This window comes from Dermochelys coriacea, chromosome 3 (genome assembly GCF_009764565.3).
Source record: "Dermochelys coriacea isolate rDerCor1 chromosome 3, rDerCor1.pri.v4, whole genome shotgun sequence".
Lineage (NCBI taxonomy): Eukaryota > Metazoa > Chordata > Testudines > Dermochelyidae > Dermochelys > Dermochelys coriacea.
This window is the reverse complement of record NC_050070.1, coordinates 170,900,836-170,912,956: the sequence shown is the minus strand read 5'-3', so window position 1 is coordinate 170,912,956 and position 12,121 is coordinate 170,900,836. Positions and strand designations below refer to the sequence as shown.

Below are 12,121 nucleotides of genomic sequence, written 5' to 3'. Positions count from 1 at the left end.
TTGATGAGAACTTTCAGGACTTGTTTTAGTATTCACCAGTCAGCTGAGCAGCTGGGGCACTTACAGGCCAGGTCAGTTTTTGCTGGGAGGCAAAATCATGGATATTTGGATGGATATTTTTTAGTGAAACTTTTATGCTCTATACCCTTTGAACAGTGTTGTCAAACATGACACAGGAAATCTCAGATCAGACACCAACACTGTTATCAAGCAGCAACTGTGCATCAAGAAAGGATCATAGAGAGACTATGGCAAAGAGCAAACTCTCTAGCTACTTGCCAGGTCCCCCAAAATGTCTGTATCACAAAACTGAATACAGCATTTCTCCCAAAATTACACTGCTTGTACAGTAAGGGCTTGTTTACACTGCAGCAGTGCTTAGGAAAGACATTGCCCCTGGTGATGAGCTTCTCCAGATACTGTAGGTACTCCATGTCTGAGGTGGTAGCTATGTTGACAAGAGAAGCTCTCCCATCAACATAGTGCTGTCTACAGCAGGAGTTCAGTTGGTATAAGTGTGATCACACAGGGGCATGGATTTTCCATGCCTCTGAGCATCACAATTATACTGACATAAGTCTGTAGTGTATACCAAGCCTAAGAAAAAAGACTTGTAAAATTATCTTTAATGGTGTCAAACGATGACACATGTTATAATGGTCTCAACACAAGTATATTAATCACAGGTGTAAAAGGCTTTTTGCTATGGGGGCCCTGAAAATGAGGCTCTTGCACTACTGCCTAAGTGGAAGCTCATCCTTTTCCTCCCTTTTCTTCTGTGAAGATTGAGAGGGCTTCCTGAAGAAGTGGGTGAATGATTAGCACATTAGCCTAAGATGCAGACTTGGTTTAATTCCTTTCTCTTCCACAGCCAGAGAGTGCTGGTAAATACCTTATTCTGCACTTCAGCAGGCCTACAGGAATGGAGCCGAGACCTGGATTGTTGGGGTGCAGCAATGGAAGGGTATGAAGGAGCCACAAGAACTGCTGTGGTGTGTGGTGGCAAAGGGATGGGGGGTGACTACCATCAGAGCTGTGCTTTAAAAACAAAATAATTTAAGTGGGAGGGAGGATGACTTTTGGACCCCTACAGTCACTAGAGTGCAGTTTACAAACACTCCTTTATGAGCAGGCTCCTTTCAGTCACAATCCACTGTGTGCTGGGGAAAAGGAGAACCTTCCTCAGTTGTATGGAGGGGAGGGCTCTGATCTCATTGGCCATTGTATGGGGGAGGAAAGTAATGTAACTTTCAGGGCACAAGTCTCTTTTTCTTCTCTATATGTGACCTCTTAAAAAGAGCTGTCAAGAAGAGCCAAATAACTTTAGCCCTCAAGTACACCCTATGTTTCTTCCATTCCTAACTGACTGATGGGAAATACCACAGATTCCAATTTGAAGGTGCACACAGTTATTTCAACCCCTACTACTCTGCTAAATACAGGCAACTGGCTCTGAGGGGAAGGAGATAGGTCTCTCTAGTTGGGGGAAATTCTGCTATAGCAGCTCTTAGTAGAAAAATAAAAAGAGCCAAGATGGTGTGTTGCAAAGTTAGACGGAAATCAAACAAATGTAAATCATCAGTGTGTCAATAAAGCTCACTGTGCCAGCCACAGAGCTTCATTTACTGAATGGCCTGATTTTGCTAGCTACTCAGGATATTCACATCGAACTCATCAACAAATCTGTTTGAAAAAATAATATGGTTCTTCTGTCATCTGCTCAGCAGTCAGGAATACATCTAGAATAAAAGTGGGATTTTTTTAATCTCTTAACTAAAACCAAGCAGACACTAGGTCTTTAGGATACAAAAATAAATACATGAAAAAGAAGAAATTACTGGTATTTTATCTACCTAAGATAAGTACAGAGACAAAGGACTTTTGGAACAGGTGGAGTAAATCTACTGCAATTAGATTCTCTAGGTCAGGGATCAGCCAGCACATCCCTCTGCCCATGCTGCTTCCCACAGCCCCCATTGGCCTGGAACAGCAAACTGCAGCCAGTGGGAGCTGTGACTGGCTGAACCTGTGGATGCTGCAGGTAAACAAACCGTCCCAGCCTGCCAGCGGATTTCCCTGATGGGCCGCGTGCCAAAGGTTGCTGATCCCTGCTCTAGGCAGTGGTTCTCAAACTTTGGGCCACTGTCCTCCAGATGGGTTGTGAAACTTTTTCTGGGGAGATACAATTGTTTTACAGAATCTAAGCTTTCATTTAAAAATAGCTTTAGCCATTCGTGTTGGATTAGTATAATAGAATATATAGTCTTTTCAATAAGGTGAATGAATGTGCTAGAGGCAAAGCTGGTAGCTTACAGTTAAGGTAGCCAGCCACTTTCCATTACAAGACCCTGTTTTCAGTTCCAACTGGAGAAGGGAGAGCTAGATTAGATGAGAAGCCATTTGGGAGGGTGGGGGACCAGGACTGGAAGCAAGCAGGAGAGAGACTAGAGTGTAAGGAGACAGACTGAGATTAAAAGCTTGAGGAGTGGAGAATGGTTGGAGGTACAGACCGGATCAAGCTTGGGGAGAAACAGACCCTAGCTTCTATCAAAATGTATATGCACAGAATTGTTTGTGCAACCTTAATTTGGCTATCTTCATTCTGGCATTTCCTAACTTTTGAGTGTTTGGTTTTGTACCCTTCATGTTTTTACTGTAATTTTTGTAAAAAGAAAAGGAGTACTTGTGGCACCTTAGAGACTAACAAATTTATTAGAGCATAAGCTTTCGTGAGCTACAGCTCACTTCATCGGATGCATTTGGTGGAAAAAATCTCCTCTGTTTTTTCCACCAAATGCATCCGATGAAGTGAGCTGTAGCTCACGAAAGCTTATGCTCTAATAAATTTGTTAGTCTCTAAGGTGCCACAAGTACTCCTTTTCTTTTTTCGAATACAGACTAACACGGCTGCTACTCTGAAACCTGTAATTTTTGTGTGTGTGTAATATATATTAAGGGAAAAGAAGTGCCCCTACCATATCAGAGGCAACTAAAGGAAATCTTACTAGCAAAATCTTTTTTTTTTTCCATTTCTAAACAGTGCAATACGGTGCAATTTCATTCTAGCAGGAGTATAGGAGTCTAGAAGTAGACCATTGAACTCTCAAACAATTTGACAGCAATCTTGTATAGTTTTCAACTAAAGCTAGTTAAGAATTTTCCAGTGAAAAATTCATTTTCCACAGAATTGAAATGTTCTTTTGGAAAATCATTCCCAGCTCCACAGCTCCCCCATGTCCCTGCAACCCGTAAGGTGGATCCCCCCCAGAGCTGGGGCTCCAAGAGCTTCAAGGCTCCCTGGCTTAGAGGCAGCCCATCAGTTGAGTTACCATAGAGCTGGGCCTGCCAGGCAAACTGTCTTGGAACAAGGGCTTGTAAGTAGTTTAACTGAGTTGTAGTCATAGTAATTGTATAGGTTTCAGAGTAGCAGCCGTGTTAGTCTGTATTTGCAAAAAGAAAAGGAGTACTTGTGGCCCCTTAGAGACTAACATTTATTAGAGCTCACGAAAGCTTATGCTCTAATAAATTTGTTAGTCTCTAAGGTGCCACAAGTACTCCTTTTCTTTTTATACTAATTGTATAGTAGTTTATAGTTTAAGCTTACCTTGGGGGACTCCCCCGACAGTTTTCCCCAGGCACCGGGCTGGCATGCCTCGGTTGCAGGCATGTGAGAAGTATGTGAAACCTATACCTAGAGGCAAACCACACGCTGCTTATCTTAAGTGCCTAGGAGAAGGTCATCAGACAAGTGCTCAGTTTGCAGGAGCTTTAGACCCACGACTAAAAGAGAGTGGGACTATCATTTAAAGCTCCTCCTGATAGAGTCGGCCCTCTGCCAGCACCAGAAACGGCACCGGTATCATCGGTGCGTGATGCACCAGCACTGAGGGAGGACTCCTCCAAGGAGCATCAGCACCACTCCTTGGCTCATAAGGCTAGCTATAGCTGGCGGCATCACTCTCAGACCCAGTGCAGCATAAGAAAAACAAGGTGGACACGGATCGTTCCCCCGTTAAGAAGCTGTGAGGGGATTCCAGAGGGGTGCATCCCATCACAGGGCCTCAAGACCCAGCACCATTGATTCCGACCCCGACTAGAGGTCCACCGAGCCGGTGGACTCCCTGACTCAGGAGGATTTGGAGGAAGAGTCTGACTTCCCCTCCACTCCGGATACCTAAGAGGCAGTGTGGGACCTTATTGCCATGACAGCGCAGTCCCTGGCTCCGCAGATGCAAGCTTTGGCACCGTCAGCGGCATCTATGATGGTGCCACATGTGGCACCATCTCCAGTACCCTTCACAGCACCGATAGCAGCACCGCCCCCTGTTCATCATGGGGGCAAGCCCACGATGTTAAGGCGCTGCTCCCCATCACCCTGGTACTGTCGGGCTCCACCCCCCCATGACTGGGCTCAGAGTACTCTTCTGAGTCAGACGCTGAGTCTTCTGTCTCCTGACACAGCTGGCACCACTCGTGGTCCCAGCCCTAAGCCCAGAGCCACAGAATTGTGGACTCATCAGCATTGGCAGTGTCCTGGCCCCCCCAGTGGCAAGGCCCAGTACAATGACCCTTTTGGACTCCTTGGGCCTATCAGTAGACTCAAGGTCAAAGCTCCAGGGCCGCATTGGCAGCATCCACACCACATGCTCCCACCTCAGCAACATTGGTGTCATGCCACACCCCCAGGACTCCGGAGGGCCCTGCATGGGACAAGGATTCTGGGCCTTCACACTCAGGAGCAGGATCCGAACTAGCACCACCCAGTTGTACTGGAGCCACCTCCAGTAACAGGAGGGACCGCCACACCCGACCCAGTCTCTAGGGAGCCAGACTGTCAGGAAGACCTGGTCCCACAGGCTTCCTCCTCCCTGGACAAGACGGTGGCAGGCACCACCACTACCATCCTACCAGCGGTGGTCACTAAGGGACACCAAGAACTTCTTAGGAGGGTGGCCCTAAACCTAAGCCTCGAGGCGGAGGTGGTCACAAACAGTTGGACCCAATGGTAGACATCCTTGCCCTGGAGGGTCCATCTAAGGTGGCCTTGCCCCAGATAAAAATGATCCAGAACACTACTAGGGTGCTCTGGCAGATCCCGGCCTCTATATCACCCACCACTAAAGGGGTAGAGAGATGTTATTTTGTGCTGCAGAAAGAGTATGAACACCTTTTCACCCATTCCCCACTGAGGACTCTAGTGGTCGATGCGGCAAATCACAAGGAGCTGCTGCGGCAGCCAGGTCCCGCTCCAAAATCACTGGACACTAAGAAGTTGGACCTTTTCGGCCAACTAGCAAGAGGTACTTAGTCCCTATGCTTTCAACTCCTGGAGTGCATTAGCAAAGTTTCAGGAGTTGCTGCCGCCTGACTTGTGCAAGGAGTTTAATGAGCTTCTAGAGGAGAGCAGGGTAGTCTCAAGAACCTCCCTCCAGGCTGTGTTACATGCGGCAGACTCGGTGACTCGGACTATGGCCACCGCCATCATAATGAGATACAGTGCGTGGCTGCAGGTGTTGGGTATACCACCAGAGATTCAGAACACGATCCAGGACCTGCCCTTTAGACCGTGAGGGGTTGTTTGCCCAAAATACAGACTCTCGCTGGTACAGTCGGAAGGACACGTGGGTGACTCTAAAGTCTTTGGGGATCCACACCCCTGTACCCCAAAGAAAGCCATTTAAGCCTCAGCCCCTGTCTCACTTCTATTCCAGGACCCCAAGACGAGACTTGTCCAGGAGAGGGGCAGTCCTCCAGTCCTCCTCAGGACTTCTTTGAAACTCTGTTCTTTGAAACAGCCCTCTGACCTGAAGCCAGACTTTCGAAGATGCACCCGAGGACGGAGCACCAGTACCGAGCTCAGATCTTTACCCCTCTTTGTGAATAGATTGTCCCACTTCTACTGTGCTTGGTCTCAGATCACTGGGTTCTGAGCATGCTCCACGTGGAATATTCTATCCAATTCTGTTCCTTCCCATCCCCCTTCCCTGTCCCTCCTCACAAACAGCTCCTTCTGCAGGAGGTGCAATCGCTCCTTGCTCTAGGGGCAACAGAAGAGGTTATTCAGGAGTTCAGGAGTTCTACTCCCACTATTTCCTCATCCCAAAGGCCAAGGGTGGGCTCTTGCCTATCCTGGGTCTGGGAGACTGCAACACATTCACAAAGAAAGTGAAGTTTTGCATGCTCTCTCTGGCCTCCGTCATTCCTTTCCAGGATCTGGGGGACTGGTACGCTGCCCTCAACTTGAAAGATGCGTACTTTCATATCTCCATTACCCCGGCCCACAGACAATTTTTTCGCTTCGTGATCAGCAGCCAGCACAACCAGTTCAGGGTGCTCTCATTTGGGCTCTCGGTGGCTCCCCAGATATTCATGAAGTGTATGGCAGTCGTGGCAGCCTTTCTCCACAAATGTCAGGTGCAAGTTTTCCCGTACCTGGATGACTGGCTCATCAAGGCCAAGTTGCAAGCACAGGCTGCAGAGCAGGTGTGTCTGGCTCAGGTCACCTTTCGCAGGCTGGTAGGCCTCATATTGAAAGTGCCCAAATCCACACTAGCCCTAACGCAGAGAATAGAATTCATAGGAGCTCTCTTGGACTCCATGCAAGCCAGGGCGTTCCTGCCTGAGCCGCGCTTCCAAGCACTCAGGGACATTGAGAACCTTCGCCACTTACGCACGGTGACTACCAGGAATTGCATGAAACTGCTGGGGCAGATGGTAGCTTGTACATATGTGGTCTAGTATACCAGATGGCGTCTTTGCCCTCTCCAGGCATGGCTGGTGCAGGTGCACAGGCCCAGCAGGGACCCCCTGGACAGATTAGTTACCCTCCAACCCCACATTCCCGAGTCTCTCCACTGGTGGCTGCAGTCAAACCCCAACCTGTGCTATCGCTGGTCACGGACACCTCAGCGCTCGGTTGGGGAGCGCATCTGGGCAATATCAAAACCCGAGGCCTATGATCCCACCCAGAATTATCGCTGCATATCAATGTAAGGGAGGTGAGGGCGGTTCGTCTGGCATGCCTAGTGTTCCAGGCTTACCTTCAGGATGCATGTGTGTTGGTGCTGACGGACACCACCACAGCAATGTTCTATATAAACAAACATGGTGGTGCTTGCTCCTCTCCCCTGTGCCAGGAAGCCCTTGGGCTGTGGGACTTTTGCATCACCCACTTCGGGAGTGCAAAACGAGCTAGCTGACCACCTCAGCTGCTTGTTTCACAGTCAAGAATGGTCCCTCAGGGTGGACATCGCGCTCTCAATTTTCCAGAGGTGGGGCTTTCCCCACATAGACGTGTTTGCGACACAGACCAACAGGAAATGCCAGCAGTTCTTTCTGAACTACAGCTCAGGCTCCATCACAGACACCTTTCGTGGATGAGTCACCTGCTGTACGCATTCCCATCCTTCCCTCTCATGCACGAAGTCCTCCTCAAGGCTTGCTGGGACAGGGATTCCTTGATCCGCATGGCACCGCCAGCACTAATTCATCACACTGTTGAACCTCTCAGTGGACAGAGTAGTAACCCTTCCCATGTGCCCGGCCCTCATCACACAACCACGGCCGTTTACAAAACCACAACCTGGAGTCCCTCCACCTCAGGGCGTGGAAACTGCATGGCTGAAACCTCTTGAGCTTCAGTGTTCAGATCCAATGAAGGAGGTCCTGCTGGGAAGTAGGAAACCCTCCACTTGTGCCACACACCTGACAAAGTGGAAGCGGTTTTCCATCTGGTCTCTGCAGATGGGCAGCCCTCCACAGCAAGCATCAATTCCCCTTGTTTTGGACTACCTAATGTACCTAAAGCAACAGGAGTTGGAAATATCTATCAAAGTAAACCTGGCTGCCATTTCAGCATTCCACCCAGGGGCAGCGTGAAGGTCAGTGTTTGGAAATCCCATAGTGGGCTGGTTTCTCAAGGGCTTGGACAGGCTTTATCCCCAGGTGTGACAGCCCACTCCCCAGTGGAACCTCAACCTGGTCCTGTCCATGCTCGTGAGAGCCCCGCCTTTTGAGCCCATGGCGACCTGCCCTCTGTCCTACCTTTCCTGGGAAGCAGCTTTTCTGGTGGCCATATCCTCAGCCAGAAGGGTATCCAAGCTCACAGCACTGATTTCCAGGCCCCCCATACAGTCTTTTATAAAGACAAGGTGCAGCTACGCCCTCACGCCGCGTTTCTACCAAAGGTAGTGTCCCAGTTTCACGTGAACCACGACATATTTTTACCTGTGTTCTTCCCTAAGCCACATGCCAGTAAAGGAGAGCGAATGCTCCATTCCCTGGATGTCAGGCGTGCCCTAGCCTTCTACATTGAGCGCACAAAGCCATTTTGTAAGTCATCATAGCTCTTTATTGCAATTGCAGATCACCTGACAATTTGCGATCCAGAACTGCAGTGACACAGACTTCCATCCAAAGAAGTCTAATCTTTTTTTGTCCTTGTTATGCAGGATATACTTACAGTAGTATTGCTTCTTCTGCTCATTTACTACATCCACCACCAGAGAATTAATGCGGGAAGGGAGAAAAAAAACTGAGACCTAGGGGTGATGGGGCAGGAGAATGGGACGATGATATTTTCTATCTATCCATTTTCAAATTGATGGAACAGTAGCAGGTGTTTGCTAAAGAGTCTGCTGGGTCCTGGAGCACCTCATTAATAGATAAGACAACTCCAGTGGGTGTTGCTGATTGCAAAATGTCCAGCAGTTTGTGTTGAGAATCTTTGACCTTAGAGTGGTATTCGGAAAACGTCAGTGACTCTACAAGGTCCTGCAATTGCTGGAAATTGTTGACTGTGGACAGCAGTGGAGGCATGACCACCTCATCTGGAGACAGAGGGTTTGGGGGTGGCCTCATTATCAGCCCTAACTTCCTGCTCCTCAAATGCCTCATCATGCAGGTGGGCTGGTTGGGGAGAGGACTGTAGAACTCTCACCTCTTGATATAACAGAGCTGGTAGTCTGGCAAATTGCTGCTAACAGGCAGCCCAGGGATCCCAGTAGGGTCATTGAAGGGCCATACGGGAGATGGAGTGGCATCCAAAATTGGTCTCACCACCCTTGTTGTGCACGGGGATTTTCCCTATAAGCGTCAAAAAAAAAAAAAAAAAAAAAAAAGAGGTCCTAAATGGAAGTCTTTCATACTGTTCAATATCCTCCAACAGGAAAGCAACAGCAGAAAAAGAGAATCCTGTTATACTGGAGAAAGACTCCAATCTTCAGATTATCATCACAGTACTGAGAGGTGCTTGGTAGTCGAAGCAGATGGTACCACTGAAATGGAGCATACCAAAGTAGGTGCTGAAGGTGTCTAGCACTTCAGTTTGCATGGCACTGAGGGTCTCAACTGGGGAGGTCCTCAAGGCAGAGTTCTGCTCAGTGGCAGTGGTCTGGAGAAGTGTTTATTTTTGCCCTCCTCTCTCGTAGCCAGTACCAGGGCCCTTTTGGAGCCATGTTTTCCCTTACAGGCCCGGTACTTTCCAGTGGTACCAAAGGCGGAGTTTTTCACCGCGATGGTACCAAGCTGAGAGGTTGAGGCTTCTGACACCATGGACTTAGCCAGGGATCAGGGCCTTTTGGGAGCAGGCTCCTTACGATAAGAGTCTGAGCTCCTCTTCCTTGGAGCCTTCCCTGAGACCTCCATCATCTTCTCCTTCTTAGAGGGTACCTATGCCAAGGCTGAGGGGCTGCTAGATCTCCCCAGAAACAGATGTACATGGCAACGGTCTCCTGACCTGATTCTGAAGCAAGCTGAAAGGAATGCTCCATCAGCAGCAGCCTCAATTTCATCTCCGGCTTCCTCCTTGCTCTGGATTTGAGGGCCAGGCAGAAGTTGCACTTCTGGGAAATATGTGACTCTCCCAGGCAGCAGACACTCTGGGAGTGGCCATCGCTTACTGGGATAGCCTCCCGACAAGAGGCGCAACATCTGAAGCCCGGAAGAGCTGGGCATGCCCCACTAGGAAAAAAAGTCTCCCAGAAAAAAAAGAGACAAACAAAACAAATCCTCTCATAACTCAGCTCTACGAATGCTAAGCTGTACAAGAGAATAGCTGAGACAAAATCAGCCAGAAACATTACAGCTCCCTCTCAGGCTGAGGTAGCTGAGAAGGAACTGAAAGTCGGTCACAGATGCAGCCCTAGGTGCCCTCAGTGCATGACACAAGGGTGCATAGGATGTACGTGCAACCCAAGTGGACACTGGTAATGGAAAATCTCTGATCAAGGGCTGGAGATGCACATGTGCACCTGAAGTGGAACACCCATAGGGACACTATTTGAAGAACATTAGTTACTCCCAAAGAGAAGACTAGTATCTTTTAAATTTAATTTCCATACAGCTATCCACCTTTCGGTTTAATTCATTAGTCTAATTTAATCCTGAATTGACTTCACTTGAGTTAGAGATAAATTTGGCACATTTAATGTGCCAAATTTATGTCACAGGGTGCTGACCTATCCATTTCATTTAACCAGATGGAAGGTCCAATCTTGCCATCTTCTAATTTATAAAAATCTTCAGTAAAGCTTTAACTTTCCAGATGGCATTCATCAGAATTAATGGATGATCTCAGACAAATAAGACATTACAACCTAAATATTACTATGATTATCACTAATTCATTACAATTTTAAAACTAAACATCCTTTCCATGATTCCATCTTAAAACAGGAAATGGGACTAGAGTTAACAAAAAAAAAGTGAAACTTAACAGCTGTTTCAGTCAGCTCATTTATGAAAGTAAACTCATTAGTAGGAAATTGGATGATACTTATTCCCACTTTGGTATTTTTTTTCTGATTGCTAGGCAACTTTTCAACTAACTTGGTATTTATGTAAGAAATACCATACGCGGCAGATCAAATGATTAGGGAAGACTGTGCATTTCAGTCAGCTGTTTCCCCCAAAAATGCTTACTATGCAATTCCCTAATGTAAAACATGCTAAAACTCAGATTAGATGTTTGCTGTTTATCTCCCACACAGATGCCTTACTATGTGACAATGGTAACTTGGCAAATATTTGTACCAGCATTTCTGAACACCTTGTGGACTGATGGAAAGTCTTCAAATCGCACTGTAAACTATAATACCCAGGTGTTGGTAACTGCAGGTTTGAAGGAAAAAATACCTATCTTCTATCATTTATATCACTCCTTCCATCACAAATAGCATGACAAAATAGCACCCATGTTATTCCATAATATACATAGAAATTTGAGGCCAAATTCTGCTCTGTTACACCTATGAAATTCCACCGACTGTCATGGAGTTCCACAGGCATAGCTGAGAGCATAATTTAGCAGAATATTATGCAACATGAACATAATACATTAAGCAAAAAATAGCCACTAGTTTCTCCATGTGCATTTTCAATAAGGATTGTTATTGCAAAGTTTCCATACATTACGATGTCCAATACCGATGCATTATTTTGTAATGTGAGAGTCAATGTTATAGTCACCCGTTTCACAGATACCACGGTGGAAATCCTGGCCGCACTGAAATCAATGGAAGAAATACTACTGACTATCGAGCCAGTATTTCACAAACAGATGCAAGGATCAATGAGTACTAATGAAAGCCACAGACTTGACAGCTCTGGTGCCTTAAGTTCTCTATCCACAGTACGGTCAAATAAAGGAAAAATTTCTTGTACTTCATCACCAGTGTACCTGTATCTCAACCCTCACCTGCCTCTTGCTGCAGGTAGCTCCAGCCAGGCCTTTTCTCTGGCTGCTATGGAGGACTTAGCTTAGTGGTTTGAGCATTGGCCTGCTAAACCCAGGGTTGTGAGTTCAATTCAATTCTTGAGGGGGCCATTTAGGGATCTGGAGCAAAAAAAAAAAAAAAAAATTGGGGAGTCGTCCTGCTTTGAGCAGGGGGTTGGACTAGATGATCTCCTGTGGTCCCTTCCAACTCTGATATTCTATGATTGGAGAAAGGACTTTTTAGTACCGTCTAGGTACCCTGTAGGATCCTCAAAGATCTTGTTTCCCAGCTGCTCTGCCAGGGAACTAAAGAGTCTCTATTTGTGCAGAGCAGCTGACACGACACCTACACCTCTGAGTCTCTCCCTCAATTCTACAGGCTCAGGGAACTCAGGCTACCAGTGTCAG

The 12,121-nt window shown here is 47.2% G+C and overlaps 1 protein-coding gene across 3 annotated transcripts in view; it reads right to left on the bottom strand.

The window, feature by feature from the left end:
* LOC122459520 (collagen alpha-1(XVII) chain-like) overlaps window positions 1-12,121 on the bottom strand; it is a 32,346-nt gene that overhangs the window by 3,839 nt on the left and 16,386 nt on the right. The window contains exon 7 of one of the 3 annotated variants that reach the window (XR_006280267.1): window positions 704-1,739. The exons of the other annotated variants lie outside the window; for them this stretch is intronic. The gene's annotated coding sequence lies outside the window, so the exon portion shown is untranslated. Of the gene's footprint in view, window positions 1-703; window positions 1,740-12,121 lie in introns of those variants that run through there. 3 annotated transcript variants of the gene reach the window in all.